The sequence below is a fragment of the Curcuma longa genome, chromosome 14, assembly GCF_044706935.1.
Source record: "Curcuma longa cultivar G26 ecotype Majalengka, Jawa Barat chromosome 14, ITB_CL_G26_1.1, whole genome shotgun sequence".
Taxonomy (NCBI): Eukaryota; Viridiplantae; Streptophyta; class Magnoliopsida; order Zingiberales; family Zingiberaceae; genus Curcuma; species Curcuma longa.
The window spans coordinates 5626084-5642334 of record NC_133874.1 but is presented as its reverse complement, the minus strand read 5'-3'; the positions used below and the strand labels follow the sequence as shown (position 1 = coordinate 5642334).

The 16251-nt window shown below is 37.9% G+C and overlaps 2 pseudogenes; one reads left to right on the top strand and one right to left on the bottom strand.

The window, feature by feature from the left end:
* The first annotated feature begins 1848 nt into the window (after window positions 1-1848).
* Window positions 1849-12666, top strand: LOC141845535 (peptidyl-prolyl cis-trans isomerase FKBP13, chloroplastic-like; annotated as a pseudogene).
* LOC141845534 (putative disease resistance protein RGA3) lies at window positions 4756-8442 on the bottom strand (annotated as a pseudogene).
* Window positions 12667-16251: the final 3585 nt, after the last annotated feature.

Below are 16251 nucleotides of genomic sequence, written 5' to 3'. Positions count from 1 at the left end.
TGATTTGTTTTGCCAGTGATTTTGACCTATCTTACAAAAAACAGTGTAGGCAAGCCAGAACAACTTATAAAGGACATTTCAAGGCGTCATTGTGTTTTCAGTATGATGATGGAGTCATCGTGAGAGAGTCTATCAACTTCGGCCATCTTCCAATAATGCTGCCACCCAGAGGCCAAAAGTAGCCCCCCTATTGACTAGGTAATTCAACGAGTTGGTTGTCTCTTGGAGCTCCATCCATGACGAAGGAATTGATGACCCAAAGGTTGTCCCGAATCATCTCAAAGTGATTTGAGATGTGGAATGCCTTCCTTAGTAACACCATCTCGGGCACCGACAAGATCTTCATTAGTATGCGCCTCAATTGCACTGCTGCCTCCATAGACATCTTGCTATCTGCTTTTGGTGGATGCAAAGAGTTCACTCTATTTTTGAGTTTCTCTTCTTCTTTAATTTGTATATGTATGGGCTATAGTATACATTCAAAGTTAAGGCCCCAAAGAAGCTTAAAGCTAGTATACAATCAGTGATCATGACTTTGACCTGTCTGAGTTGTCTTGATCTCTAATTTTAACTTCTCTTCTTGTTTAATTTGTATATGTATGGGCTACAATATACATTCAAGTCAAGATCCCAAGGAAGCTTAAAGCTTTAGGTTCTCTAATTGTTCTTTAATTATTCTCGATCAGCAAGCAAAGTCTGGTGCATATATATTTGCGTTACTTGTATAAGGCTTAGACCTTTTACAACGTTACGTTGTGCCATGGATGCCCACCAAGCCAGACAATACTCTTCTGCGTCGTGATCAACTGTAGTTTTCCGATTTATCTCCTTATAGATGGTCGTGAGGTCAACCGTATGGAACCGCTAAGGTGACGGATTCCACCTTTTGCAGAAATGGATGCCCACCAAGCAAAGCAAACAATAAAGACATTTTAGTATCTGATTCCTCTAACAGTGTATGGAATGCTAGATTTGTTGGAAATTGATTTTCGTTACCAATATGATCGTGTAAAAAAATTGGACAATCTACTTATGATCGAGTAGATTGTTTTAAAAAAATTTTGACAAAAAGTGAAACTAATATCCAATTCCAAGTGATTCGAATCTATGGAAAAAAAATTCTATATGTAATTTTATATTATTTCACATCTAATTATTCAAAAATAAAATAAAAACTTAATTATTTTACTGAAGACTTTAATATAAAAGTCATTATTTTAAAATTTATATCAAATTCATATTGTTTATTTCGAGTAACTTTCTTAATTTAGTTATGTATTTTTTAAAATTTTAAAAATCTATCAATAAATTTTAATCAAAATAACTTTTGATGACTTTAAAAAACAACTGGGGGCATTGCTAAGGGTAAAAAAAGTAAACAAAAAAAGTTATTCATCAGCCTCTTCCATCCGACAACAAATTTTACATCCAAAAGCGTAATTCTAAGTTTATATAAATATAAAAGTATTAAAAAATATCAACTGGGGGTGTAGCTCATATGGTAGAGCGCTCGCTTCGCATACGAGAGGCACGGGTTCGATTCCCCGCACCTCCAATTTTTTTCCCTTAATTTTATAAAATATTTTAAAATAAATATATATCCAAAGGCAACTAAATAGAGGTTTGGCGGATTGGTCTCCTCTGTGCCTCGGCATGCGAAAGTCACGCAGTTCGATTTTGGACTTTCCTTTTTTTTTTTTTGACTTTAATTTCTTTCATGCGGAGAGGCATGCTTCGATTCCCCGCACCTCCGTATGTTTTTTTACCTTAATTTTATAAAACCATTTAAAAATATATATATATATATATTCCTACGGCCACTCAATAGCGATTTGGCAGAGGGCACTCCTCAGGGCCTCGGGCATGGCCGCCTCCTCCGCTTCCCCCTTCCCGTCTCCGACCATGCTCACCCTACTCCGCTCCGCCCCTGGCCACGACCACCGCCTCTTCTATCGCCGCTCTTTCTCCCCCAACAGCCCAGCACTCACCGACTCAGTTCCCGCTCCGTCCTCACCCCCCGTGCCCCGCCCCCTTCCCATCCGCCGGCGGGAGGCCGCCCTCTCCCTCTCTCTCCTCCTCATCCTCCTCGACCCCCCAGCTGGCGCCTCCTCCGGCCTCGCGTTCTGCGATACCGTCGTCGGCACCGGCACCGGCGCCACCAAGGGCCAGCTCATCAAGGTAAAGAACCCTCTTTTACGGACTCCACCGCCTACTTGACCACGGATTTCACCTAAAGTTCGTTTCTTGCTCGATGATTCGGAACTCCGAAGGCGCATTACGTCGGCAAATTGGAGAACGGCAAGGTGTTCGACAGCAGCTACAGCCGCTGGCGGGCGGCCTCTCTCATTCAGGGAGGCGCCGCCGTCAAGGCCAGCGCCGCGAAGGAAGATCTCATCTTCCGTCCGGATTGTTAACTGGCTCAGGTAGAAAACAAAACCCGAGCTCTCTCAGTCCCACATCGTTAACACGCTCGTTGCTTCCTGCCTGTATAATGGTTGTCTTTGGATGTTCAATCGCCGAGCTGGGCAGCGCTAGCTTGTGACCCAAGCGGGGGCATTGAATGATTTGGATGATGTTGTTGGGTTCGGAGGCGTGTATCCTACGTACGATTGCCGGCCTGCCCATTCCAAGTCGATAGTGAATTGGTAAAATTGGGCGTAGGCCTGGTTCATCCGGTTCGTAGTGTGGTGGCCACCGGTCCAGGCTGGTTTCACAGAGCAATTCCATCCACCCGCTGTCTACGGTGGAAGGATCACAGGCCACTTTACAGTGGATCCACATGATCACTCCCAGCCCGCTTCCATCAGACAACCCATTTTTTTTATTTTTTAGAATTTCGGAAAAGGTAAAATTATTCCCTCCATTACTAATTTTACCCTTCATTCTATTAAAATTGTGAAACTTTACAAAGAATTATTTGTTTTGTTCTTCTGTACAAAGCTAGCAGCGGCTTGTCTTTTCCTTGGCTTCTGCTTCGGCTTGTCAACTAGCTCAGATAAAAAAACAAACTCTATTAGTCCCACATCGCTTGATCATCGTTTCCTCCATGCGAATGTAATTGCTTTCGTTGGCACCTCCATCGCCGAGCTGAGTTGCGTCAGCTTGTGACTCCAGCGGGGGCAATGAACGATTTGGATGATGACTCTAGGTTCTGAGGCGTGTTGGTCTGCCCGTTCCAAGTTGATGGTGAGCCGGTACGATTGGGCGTAAGCTCGGTTAAGTCCGGTTCATCGTTTGGAGGTAATTGGGCTAGACTGGTTTCACATAGCAGTCACAACCACTCGCTTTCAATGGTGGAAGGATAGTAGACCGGTTTACACCGAATCTACTATATACCTTATAATCGGGGTCTATCAGACTTATAGGCAAGATTATTACAAAGAATTATTTCATTCTTTTGTTCTGGCTGTTCAAAGTTAATAAAAGGATCATTTTTTAATTTTCTATCTATCTTAATAGCTAATTAAAAGAGAGGAAAAAAGTGAAACAAAATTGAGAAAGAAAAATTAAAAATAAAAAGATTACTTTAGTGTTGTTTTGATCCATCACCACTTTGGTGCTACTTTGGTCAAAGCATCGTGATCTTGGTGGTACTCTCGTCAAAGTATCACCACTTAAATGCTTCTATAATCCTAACATTTAGTGTTAACAAAATCAAGGAAGCTATTGATGTTGTTTTAAGGTAAATTATATGTTTTGAAACAATACTATGCCAAAATTTAAGAAGATTGAATTTTTAAAATATTTTTCTCTAAATTGATAGGAGTCATAAATTAAAATTTTTTGAGTATTGTGAGACTCAAAAGAGTGAAAGGAATGTATTGAATAAAGTTCAAACAAAAACTTACTTATCTAGTCCATCAGTCAATTTTATTCAAAATTTATTCATGACTTAAATGCTCCTGAAATTTTAAAACTTTAGCATGAATAAGATCACGAGAGTACAAAAAAGTTATTGGTGTCGTTCTATAGTAAATCAAAGTTGTCTAGATCTAGATATGATACTGTATCAAAAGTAAAAAGATTAAATTGTTTAAATAATTTCACTAAATTGATAAAGATTATAAATTTCAAGCTCAAGAGAAAGTGAAAGCAACATATTTTGGTTAAATCAAGACAAATGCATGTGTGCCTACATATTTCCCAAGTATATTTATGTGTGTTCATTATGTTTTTTTAATTAAATAGTTTGTTTATTATCTTTATGTATGGACATCAAGAAATGCTACTCACTTCAAGACTGCTGCTTCTGCTTCTGTATCCTTCTAGTCAGTCAATGGTGTTGCTTTGTTTAATTAATAAACTCTTCTGTTTATTACTAGATAATTAGTGCACTAATTTGTTGTTAGAATTATGACAGTAAAATTTAATTGCATAGTTTGGAGTGAGTATCTGATATAGGTATTTTTATGCATAGGATACTAATCTTTTAGCCCTTAATATATTGTGGATTAGGCAATTATGTTGGTGCTCACAGATGAAGTAGTCAATTATATAGACAAGAGTTTGATGCTAGGAATTGCTTCTAAAGGCAAGGGAGGGAATAAATTATACATCTACTTGAACTAGGGATTGAAAATAGCAAGAGAGAAGAACCACTGATTGATTAGATTGTCTCCAAGAACCAAAATAGATAACAAGTCCAACAAAGATGAATACCACATACAGCTTAGAGACTAATCATGATGAAATTTATAAAGCATTACCTTGTTGATATAATAGATAGTGCATCATTACATAAGGTTCGTCTGTATGAAATTTTAAAAACAAATACAAGAAAAGAACTTAGAACATCATTGGAATTAGAACAAACCAAGTTTCTCTAAAGCCATTCCATTGCTTATTTACTTGCAATGAACAATGCAACTATGTAGGTGCAAAACACTAGTGCAGATAAGCATTCAAGTTAGAAGATGTAGCATATGACCTGCAAAAATAAAGAACCATTAACATGTTATCCTTTTAATAGCTAAAAGGAAGGTGAGTGAGTAACAAAAGAGTAAGATTACTAGCTAGATTCAGTAATTAATTGAGTTGTTAGGTCTAACCTTGTAATTATGCAACAAGTTGGAGAAGTCACAACATGACTATTGTCCCTTATGAAAAAGGATTCCATTTATGTTTTTGATACTTCTGCAGACAAAGTAAATTAGTGAGAGAAAAAAACTATTCCTATGTGTCTAACCATTAGATGCAAGTTTTAACAGAGAATAAAAACAAATTAAATACAAGTAGGACTAATTAGAAAAGAAGAACAATTGTTTAAGAGGCATGAATGTGAATCTCATATGCACAGGGGCACATTGATCAACAATCATGCACAGTTTAGGTACCTGGCTCTGCAGTTTGGGACAAGCTTCAACAATTAGATTTTTCAGTCGACCCTTAACTGTCAATTCCTCTGGAATGAAGGACAGCGCCCGACAACCATATAAGCACAAGGAGTCCAAAGGTGACTGTTCGAGCCAAATTGGCAAAGCCTCCAATTTATTGCAATTCATTATTGTCAATGTCTGTAGGTTATGGATCTCCCTTGTATCATTTGGTAGACTTGTCAGTTCTTGGCACCCAAATATCTGCAGCATATTGATTCCTCCAAGGTTAGACCAAGAATTGAATTTAGAAGTAGGCATTAGCATCTCATTGCTCAACCACAATTTCAACTTCAATTGAGATGATGTTGGAAGTTGCACACAGAATTCCCTGAGCTTTGGGCACTGAATTAGAGTCAATTCCTCAAGTTTGGCAAAAAGACTATGATTTTGTTTTATGTTCACGTCTAGCCACTTCTCTAGCCTAGGCATTTCAGAGAATGTGAGTTTCCTCAACTCAGGAAATACAAATGAGTTTATATCCTTCCCGTAGAATTCATCATCTATTACTTCGATTGAATCAAAACCACTTATTGCAACTTCCTCAAGCTCAGGTAATATTCCAAGTGGTGGTAGCCTCACACACCTCCTGAGATTAACAAGTTCTACTCTTTTCAATTTTTTTAGAACAATCAACCGGGACTCGGGCATCAACCAAGTTGGGAGTTTCTCGCTCATGTATGAAATGATCCGCAAGACCTTCAACTCTTGCAGGTTATGTCGAGTCTTGGAAGACTTTAAACAGCAGGACCATGGGCTCGGAAGTTCCCTCAGTAGCCATATCATTCCACCATTCCCAATGCAGCACCAACTCATTTAGATGTTGATCCCTCAGTAAATGAGGATTTACACCCATTTTGTAAATCAGCAAATTTGAATCTTTCAAGGTGTTGTATATGCAGGGATTCAAGATTTTCAAGAAATAGCAACTGTGACAACATGAACTTTCCAAGGCCATCTTTGGCATCAATTCCCCTTATAGACTGCAAGTTTTTAAATAGGATAATGAATGGCATTCTAGTCAATGCTGCACATCCTGCCATGTTAAGCTGCATCAAGTTCATCATGCTGCTCAAATCATAAGGCAACTCAGAAAGCCTACAACAACCTTCAATATCTAATTCATTCAAATTTACAAGGTAAATGATCGACTCTGGCAACTTCTGAATCCTCAGGCAGTAAGACAGTTTCAAAATCTGCAATTTCCAAAGCTCGTGGATTCTTCTTGGAAGCTCCTTGAGCTTTTGGCAACTAGATAAATTGAGAACACGCAAGTTAGAGAGGTTGCAGATGGATTCAGGTAGTGTTTCTATCTTGTTCTCTGCGAGGTTGAGGTATCTCAAGCAACGCAATGTGCCAACTGCTCTAGGAAGGTCTTGAATCATGATAGCTCTCATATCTAACGTACATAAACTCGTGAGACTTGAAAACATACTTGAAAGTGTCTCTGTCTCAATCTGACAAATATGTTCATTTTGCTCTTCCCTGTGTAAGACCAATGTTCTCAACTTCCTGGCTACTCTAGCCACTTGTCGAATAGCTTTTCTGAATTTGGAAATATTTTTAGAATCGACAAGTAAATACAAATGGCGGCATTGCAGTGGTATCCTCGAAGCTCCACTAACCTTCATTCTAAAGAAGCATAAATCTACACCGTACTCCATTGGCATGAATTCAATGTTCCTCTTGTGCCAATAATATATTAGAGTGCCTTCAGCAAACAACATATGGAACACATCTTCACCATAACATGGATGATCTGGAGATCCTCCAAACAATAAGTACTCATAAAGAAAACGTCGTATCCTCTCAAATGGCAAATAATGTAACTGCATCAAACTAAAATGCCGGGATGGTGAAGGATGATGCCGAATGTACAGCTCATTAGCTAGTTCTTGCCACTGACTTGGATCTCTCTGCCGAAACATGAGGCCCATACCTTTTGATATAAGACAATTTGGAACATAATCTTGGCTATAGTTGTTAGCAAATTGAATTAGCATATCAGTAGCAGCAGGAGAAGCCTTCACTTTAAGGTTGTTATTACCTTCAATCGGATGGACAAATGTCGCATACCTTAATAATAATCTTGCTCGGGCACCGTAGGACAGAGAGCTTAAGTCGTATTCCTTTAACGCATAATCTTCTAAGTTATATTGGTAAGGAGGATATGCAGTGAAGATGATTTTGCTGTCCGGTGCACCATCTTGGAGAAGCTCCACAAGTCTGTCCAATTTGTGTTTGGAAGTATCGGATAAATAAAGGTTATCCAAGATGAGCAAGTATTTGACTCCACGAAGATGTTCCTTGACTCCCTTCCAATAAAAGCGCTCATATGGCTTCTCTGACTTCCCGGTCAATAATCTTGCGAGTTCTTTGCCGATCATATTGCTGTTGAAGCATCAAGCCATATTCGACGTTGGAAATGCTGGCGCACCCAAGGGTGATGGTAGACTTTGCGAGCCAAGGTTGTCTTCCCAGAGTATTCATCACCTCTTATGGCAATGACATGTGTATCGTCACATTGAAGGAGCTTTATGATATCATCTTCGTAACTTTCCTTCACCTCCTCGCTCATAATGGCAGCGTAGTCATCGTCACTCGGATCCATGGAATCCATCTTCTCCACCCATAGGCCAAAAGTAGCCCCCCTATTGGCTAGGTAATTCAACAGGCAGGCTGTCTCTTGGAGCTCCAGTAGGATGGACCGACGCTTGCTCGTCGATTGGATGTTGTTGTTGTTGACCGAGGGATGAAAGAAGTTGTTGATCATCTTCCTCTTCTTCTTGTCTGCTTCATATTCAATGCTCGGCTCCCAGTAGTCCAGGATCCTCATGAATAGGCTGTGGACATCCTCAACGGCCACACCCACATCCTTCATCCACTCTGCGACATCGGGCTGCTCAAGCGCGCGAAGAGCACCATCCATGACGAAGGAATTGATGACCCAAAGGCTGTTCCGAATCATCTCAATGTGATTTGAGAAGCGGAATGCCTTCCTTAGTGCCTCCATCTCCGGCGCCGGCAGGATCTTCATCAGTATGTGCCTCAATTGCGCTGCTGCCTCCATAGACATCTTGCTATCTGCTTTAATTTTGGTGGATGCAAAGAGTTAAATGTATGGGCTACAGTTATACATTCAAGTTAAGATCGCAAGGAAGAGCTTAAAGCTTTAGGTTCGTTCCTTCTCTCATTGTTCTTTAATTATTCTCGATCGGCAAGCAAAGTCTGGTGCACATATGCGTTACTGCAGAAGGCTTCGACCTTTTACAACGTTACGTTGTGCCATGGATGCCCACCAAGCAAAGCAAAGCAAGCAACAAAGACATTTTAGTATATATCTGATTCCTACAACAAGATAATGTATTTATGGAATGCTTGATTTGTTGGAAATTGATTTTTGTTACCAATGGGATATCGATCGTGTAAAAAAATTGGGCACCTGGCGAAGTCAGTCAATATAGCAATACCCTACTATGTCGTTACGTGGGACTGCAGTTTCTCAATTTACTTCCTCACAGATGGTCATTTTTATAGAAATGTAAAAAAATTGGGCAATCTACTTAAAATCGAGTAGATTGCCTTAAAAAAAAATTTTGACAACAAGTGAAACTAATATCCAATTCCAAGTGATTCTATGGGAAAAAAAATTCTATATGTAATTTTATATTATATCACATCTAATTATTCCAAAATAAAATAAAAACTTAATTATTTTATTGAAGACTTTAATATAAAAGTCATTTCTTTAAAATTCATATGTCAAATTCATATTGTTTATTTCAAATAAATTTCTTAATTTAGTTATGTATTTTTTTTAATTTTTTTAAATCTATCAATAAATTTTAACCAAAAGTAATTTTTTGATGACTTTGAAAAACTCAATTTTATTTTAAATTTCCATTACATTCATCATCATCCTCTAAATTTATCCATGTTTTTATTTTCAATTTTGAAACCTTAATAAAAAAATATTATAAAATTACAAAAGAATGTTAATAAAAGAATGAAAATAAAAGTTATTTTTGTTTATTACTTTTCTATTTTTTAATAGATAATTACAAGAGAATAAAAAGAAAGTGAAATAAAGAAACATTAAAATTTTAAAAACTAAAAATAAAAAGATTACTTTGGTCAAAGCATAAATGATGCTCCAAAGATAGAATATCAAGAGATTTGATTCAATAGATTTCTTTCAAACTCTCGAGTTTTACTGTGACTAAAAAAACTCTTAAATTATAACCCTTATTAATTTAGTCAAATTTTTTTTAAAATTTAATCTTCTTTAAGATGATTTTATATTTACACCTAGATCTCTTATTTACTTAGAACAACATTAATAGTTTCAAATTAAAGAAATTATTTTAAAAAATTTAATCTTCTTTACTTTTTGATATGATTTCATATTTGAATCTAGATATCTCTAATTTCCTCTAGAACAACACCAATAAAAATTCAGTTTCTTTACTTTTGGCACAATACATCTCTAATTTATTTAGGATAATACTAATTTCTTCCCTGCACTCTCTTCATCTTGTTCATTTTAGTATAAACTTTATACAATAAATTCTATTTACTCTCTTTAGTTTCTCCGTGCTCAAAAACTCTTAATTTAGGACCTCTATAAGTTTAAAAAAATTTATTCTTCTTTACTTTTGGCACACTATTGTATCTAAACCTATGCACCTCTATTTACTCTACAACATCAATAGTTTCCGTGCACTCTCCTAATCTTGTCGATGCAATTTCAAAAGCATTTAAGTCATCAATTGATGGACTTAGATAAGTTAGTTTCAATTCAAACTTTATCCAATATGTTCCTTTCACTTTATTGAGTCTCACCTGCTCAATAACTCTTGATTTATAACCCCTATCAGTTAAAAAAAATATTTAAAAAATTTAACCTTATTTACTTTTGGCACATTATCATATTTGTACAAATACACATCTGATTTACTCTAGGACAATACCAATAGCTTTCTTTTACGTTCCTAATATTGTCAATGCTAAAATGTCAAATTTTCAAAAGTATTTAAGTCATCAATTGATGAACCTAGATAAATTAGTTTCAATTCAAACTTTATCTAATAAATTGCTTCCACTTTCCTTAGTCTCACCATGCTGAACAAATCTTGATATAGGGCCCCTATCAATTTAAAAAAATTATTAAAAAATTTAAGTCTTCTTTGCTTTGGGCAGAGTATCATATCTGTACCTATACACATTTGATTTATTCTAGGATAATACCAATAGCTCCTAAGCTATTAAAATTTTAAAATTTAAGAAACATCTAAGCCATTAATGAGTTTTAATCAAAACTTATTAATAGACTTAAATAAGTTAGTTTTAGTCGAAACTTTAACCATTAAATTTCTTTCGCTCTCTTGAGTTTTACAATATTAAAAAACTCTTGATTCATGACTTTTAACAGTTTAGAGAAATTGTTTAAAAATTCAAACTTCTTTATTTTGACACAATATATACATAGACACCTTTGATTTACTTTATAATAGCTCCAATAGTTTCCCTGCACTCTCTTAATGTTGTTCATACTAAAGTTCAAGATCTTAGAGACATTTAAATTATAAATGAGTTTTAAACGAGTTTTAAACTCATTGCTAAGGGTAAAAAAGTAAAATTCAAGATTTTAGAGACATTTAAATTATAAATGAGTTTTAAACTCATTGCTAAGGGTAAAAAAGTAAAAAAATGATTGAATTTTCTAAAATAATTTCTCTAAACTAAACTGATAGAGTCACTAATTAAAAGTTTTTTTTACCCGTGGTGAGACTCAAAAAAGTGAAAGAAACCTATTGGATAAAGTTTGGATGATTTATTTAGGTTTATCAATGAATTTTGATCAACATTAATGATGATTTAGATGCTTTTGAAAATTTAAAATTCTAGCATGAACAAGATTAGAAGAGTGCAAGAAAGCTATTGATGTTATTCTAGAGTAAATCAAAAGTATTTAAGTTTAGATACAACACGATGTCGAAAGTAAATAAGGCTAAATTTTTTAAATAATTTTTTAAAACTAATAGAGGTAATAGATTTTGAGTATGGTGGCCATCAGGAGAGTGAATGAATTTATTGAATAAAATTTAGATTGAAATTGACTTATCTAGAACCATTTATAAATTTTGATCAAAATACATTGATGACTTAAATGCTTTTAAAATTTTATAAATATATTTTTAAAATTGATAAAGGTCACGAATCAAAAATTCTTTAGCATAATGAAACTCACAAGAGCGAAAGAAACCTATTGATCTGTTGCTTCTGCCTCCACTCTTCGTCCTCCTACTCCACCCTTGCTGCATTAATAGTCAAAATACTACTAAGACCATGACTATATCAAAGGCCAATGCCACCCCACCCACCATCCCCACGCTCAGTATCGCTCCCCTTTGCTAAAAGCCAAATCATTTAATCCCACATTGTGCAATTCTCTTTAATTTCAGTGTCTATACTTGGTTCCTTAGTCACGCTGCTCGCCGAGCTGAGTTGCGTTAGCTTGTGACCCATGTAGGGGCAATGAGTGATTGGGATCGAGTTGCTGGCTTCTGCTGAGTGGTTTCACTGAGCGATCTCTGGCCTTCCTGTTCAAGTTGATAGCGAGCCGGGCAAATTGGGCGAAGGCCAAGTTTGCCCGTTTCATAATGTTGGAGGGCACTGGACTAGGCTGGTTTCACAGAACAATCACACCCACCCGCTGTCAACGGTGGAAGGAAAGCAGGCCGGTGCACAGTGAGACTGCGAAAGCAGAACATGGCTACCTTCAAGGTGCAATGACCAGGCATCAAACGAGAACGACCTCTCTATTCAGGGTCGGCGTCGGCGAGGTAAAACTCGGAAAAACAACAAGTCCGTTTCAAACCTGACTACGATAACGTCTTTAGGTGATCAAAGGATGGGATCAAGGGATTCCCACCAATGCTCGCCGGTATGCAGAAAAATTCTACATGTTTTCTCCTCCATTTTTTTTTTGATTTGTTTTCGATTCATAATCTGTGCTTCTTATTGTGTTGGTCGTGTGGCCTTTAAACCGTAGGTGGCAAGCGTACATTGAAGCTTCCTCCCGAGCTTGGTTATGGGGCGAGAGGAGCAGGCTGCAGAGGAGGTAGGCTTTCCTACACTGTTTCCAGAATACAATCGAGCAAACGGGTTCAACAGAGGCCTGTTCGGTTTAACATTTGATGTCAAATTACTCAATGCTGCTTTATGTCGACCAGGTTCTTGCATTATTCCTCCGGATTCAACTCTTCAGTTCGATATAGAATTCATTGGCTAAGCAGGAGCCAGATACCTAGAGAAGTCTTTTTCTCACAAAAGGAAACCAAGGAACGAGATACTTGTTGCATAAGCACTACAAAGTAATGACAATTCTACAGTACTGATTTCCTACTATTAACAACCTTTCTCAACGCTTTGTTTGGGACATAATCGTCCCCGAGACAATGGTGCAACGGTAGGACATCCGGATTGTAACTCAGGACCCGCGGTTCGATCTCTAGCTACGGCGTATTTGTAGGAATTTTCCTCCAAATGGGGAACGCAATCAAAGGATGATGGGCATCTGGATTGACCGCCGTATGCGCTTCCCGATTTACCCTAGTGGTCGGTGGGAAACTTCCGTGGGACCGGACCGACCACCCCTAGAGATGTGGCTACTGGGATTATCATTTTTTTTGTTTGGGACATAATCGTGTCAGAAAGAACTGCTGCAAACGGAGCTTTGTAAAATTAGCTGATCTCGTTCCATAGCTTCTCCATAAACTGTAGCAACGGCCTGCTTCTTTCCCTGGCTTCCATAGTTGATTGTGAACCCTTACGATTGGGCGTATGCTCGGTTGGTCCGGTTCATAATGTGGAGGTAATTGAGTCAGGCTGGTTTCACAGAGCAGTCACAACCATCCGCTGTCAACGGTGGATGGATAACAGACTGGTTTACACCGAATCCACTATATACCTCGTAACCGGTGTCTATCAGACAAATCGTTTTTTATTTTTTTATAGGTAAAATTATTATAAAGAATTATTTCATTCTTTGGTTCTGGCTAAGTTAATAAAAGGATCGTGTTTTAAATTATCTATCTATCTTAATAGCTAATTAAAAGAGGAAAAAAGTGAAAGAAAATTGAGAAAGAAAAATTAAAAGATTATTTTGGTGTTGTTTTGATCCATCACTACTTTGGTCAAAGCATCGTGATCTTGGTGCTACTCTCCCTAGCAACGGCTTAAAAAACAAACTCTCTTAGTCCCACATCGCTTGATCATCGTTTCCTCAATGCCAATGTAATTGCTTTCGTTGGCACCTCCATCGCCGAGCTGAGTTGCGTCAGCTTGTGACTCTAGCGGGGGCAATTAACGATTTGGATGATGTCTCTGGGTTTCATGGCGTGGATTCTCTGTATCATCATTGGTCTGCCCGTTCCAAGTTGATTGTGAACCCTTACGATTGGGCGTAAGCTCGGTTGGTCCGGTTCATAATGTGGAGGTAATTGGGTCAGGCTGGTTTCACAGAGCAGTCACAACCATCCGCTGTCAACGGTGGAAGGATAACAGACTGATTTACACCGAATCCACTATATACCTCGTAACCGGTGTCTATCAGACAAATCGTTTTTTATTTTTCTTATAGGCAACATTAGTACAAAGAATTATTTCATTCTTTGGTTCTGGCTAAGTTAATAAAAGGATCATGTTTTAAATTTTCTATCTATCTTAATAGCTAATTAAAAGAGGAAAAAAGTGAAACAAAATTGAGAAAAAAAATTAAAAGATTATTTTGGTGTTGTTTTGATCCATCACTACTTTGGTCAAAGCATCGTGATCTTGGTGCTATTCTCCCTAGCAACGGCTTAAAAAACAAACTCTCTTAGTCCCACATCGCTTGATCATCGTTTCCTCAATGCCAATGTAATTGCTTTCGTTGGCACCTCCATCGCCGAGCTGAGTTGCGTCAGCTTGTGACTCTAGCGGGGGCAATTAACGATTTGGATGATGTCTCTGGGTTTCAAGGCGTGGATTCTCTGTATCATCATTGGTCTGCCCGTTCCAAGTTGATTGTGAACCCTTACGATTGGGCGTAAGCTCGGTTGGTCCGGTTCATAATGTGGAGGTAATTGGGTCAGGCTGGTTTCACAGAGCAGTCACAACCATCCGCTGTCAACGGTGGAAGGATAACAGACTGGTTTACACCGAATCCATTATATACCTCGTAACCGGTGTCTATCAAACAAATCGTTTTTTATTTTTCTTATAGGCAACATTAGTACAAAGAATTATTTCATTCTTTGGTTCTGGATAAGTTAATAAAAGGATTATGTTTTAAATTTTCTATCTATCTTAATAGCTAATTAAAAGAGGAAAAAAGTGAAAGAAAATTGAGAAAGAAAAATTAAAAGATTATTTTGGTGTTGTTTTGATCCATCACTACTTTAGTCAAAGCATCATGATCTTGGTGCTACTCTCCCTAGCAACGGCTTAAAAAACAAACTCTCTTAGTTTCACATCGCTTGATCATCGTTTCTTCAATGCCAATGTAATTGCTTTCGTTGGCACCTCCATCGCCGAGCTGAGTTGCGTTAGCTTGTGACTCTAGCGGGGGCAATTAACGATTTGGATAATGTCTCTGGGTTTCAAGGCATGGATTCTCTGTATCATCATTGGTCTGCCCGTTCCAAGTTGATTGTGAATCCTTACGATGGGGCGTAAGCTCGGTTGGTCCGGTTCATAATGTGGTGGTAATTGGGTCAGGTTGGTTTCACAGAGCATCCGCTGTCAACGGTGGAAGGATAACAAACTGGTTTACACCGAATCCACTATATACCTCGTAACCGGTGTCTATCAGACAAATCATTCTTTGGTTTAGAAAAATTAAAAGATTATTTTGGTGTTGTTTTGATCCATCACTACTTTGGTCAAAGCATCGTGATCTTGGTGCTACTCTCCCTAGCAACGGCTTAAAAAAAAAACTCTCTTAGTCCCACATCGCTTGTCATCGTTTCCTCAATGCCAATGTAATTGCTTTCATTGGCACCTCCATCGTCGAGCTGAGTTGCGTCAACTTGTGACTCTAGCGAGGGCAATTAATGATTTGGATGATGTCTCTGGGTTTCAAGGCGTGGATTCTTTGTATCATCATTGGTCTGCCCATTCCAAGTTGATTGTGAACCCTTACGATTGGGCGTAAGCTCGGTTAGTCCGGTTCATAATGTGGAGGTAATTGGGTCAGGCTGGTTTCACAGAGCAGTCACAACCATCCGTTGTCAACGGTGGAAGGATAACAGATTGGTTTACATCGAATCCACTATATACCTCGTAACCGGTGTCTATCAGACAAATCATTTTTTATTTTTCTTGTAGGAAAAATTATTACAAAGAATTATTTCATTCTTTGGTTCTGGCTAAGTTAATAAAAGGATCATGTTTTAAATTATCTATCTATCTTAATAGCTAATTAAAAAAGGAAAATTGAGAAAGAAAAATTAAAAGATTATTTTGGTGTTGTTTTGATCCATCACTACTTTGGTCAAAGCATCGTGATCTTGGTGCTACTCTCCCTAGCAACGGCTTAAAAAACAAACTCTCTTAGTCCCACATCGCTTGATCATCGTTTCCTCAATGCCAATGTAATTGCTTTCGTTGGCACCTCCATCGCCGAGCTGACTTGCGTCAGCTTGTGACTCTAGTGGGGGCAATTAACGATTTGGATGATGTCTCTGGGTTTCAAGGCGTGGATTCTCTGTATCATCATTGGTCTGCCCGTTCCAAGTTGATTGTGAACCCTTACGATTGGGCGTAAGCTCGGTTGGTCCGGTTCATAATGTGGAGGTAATTGGGTCAGGCTGGTTTCACAGAGCAGTCACAACCA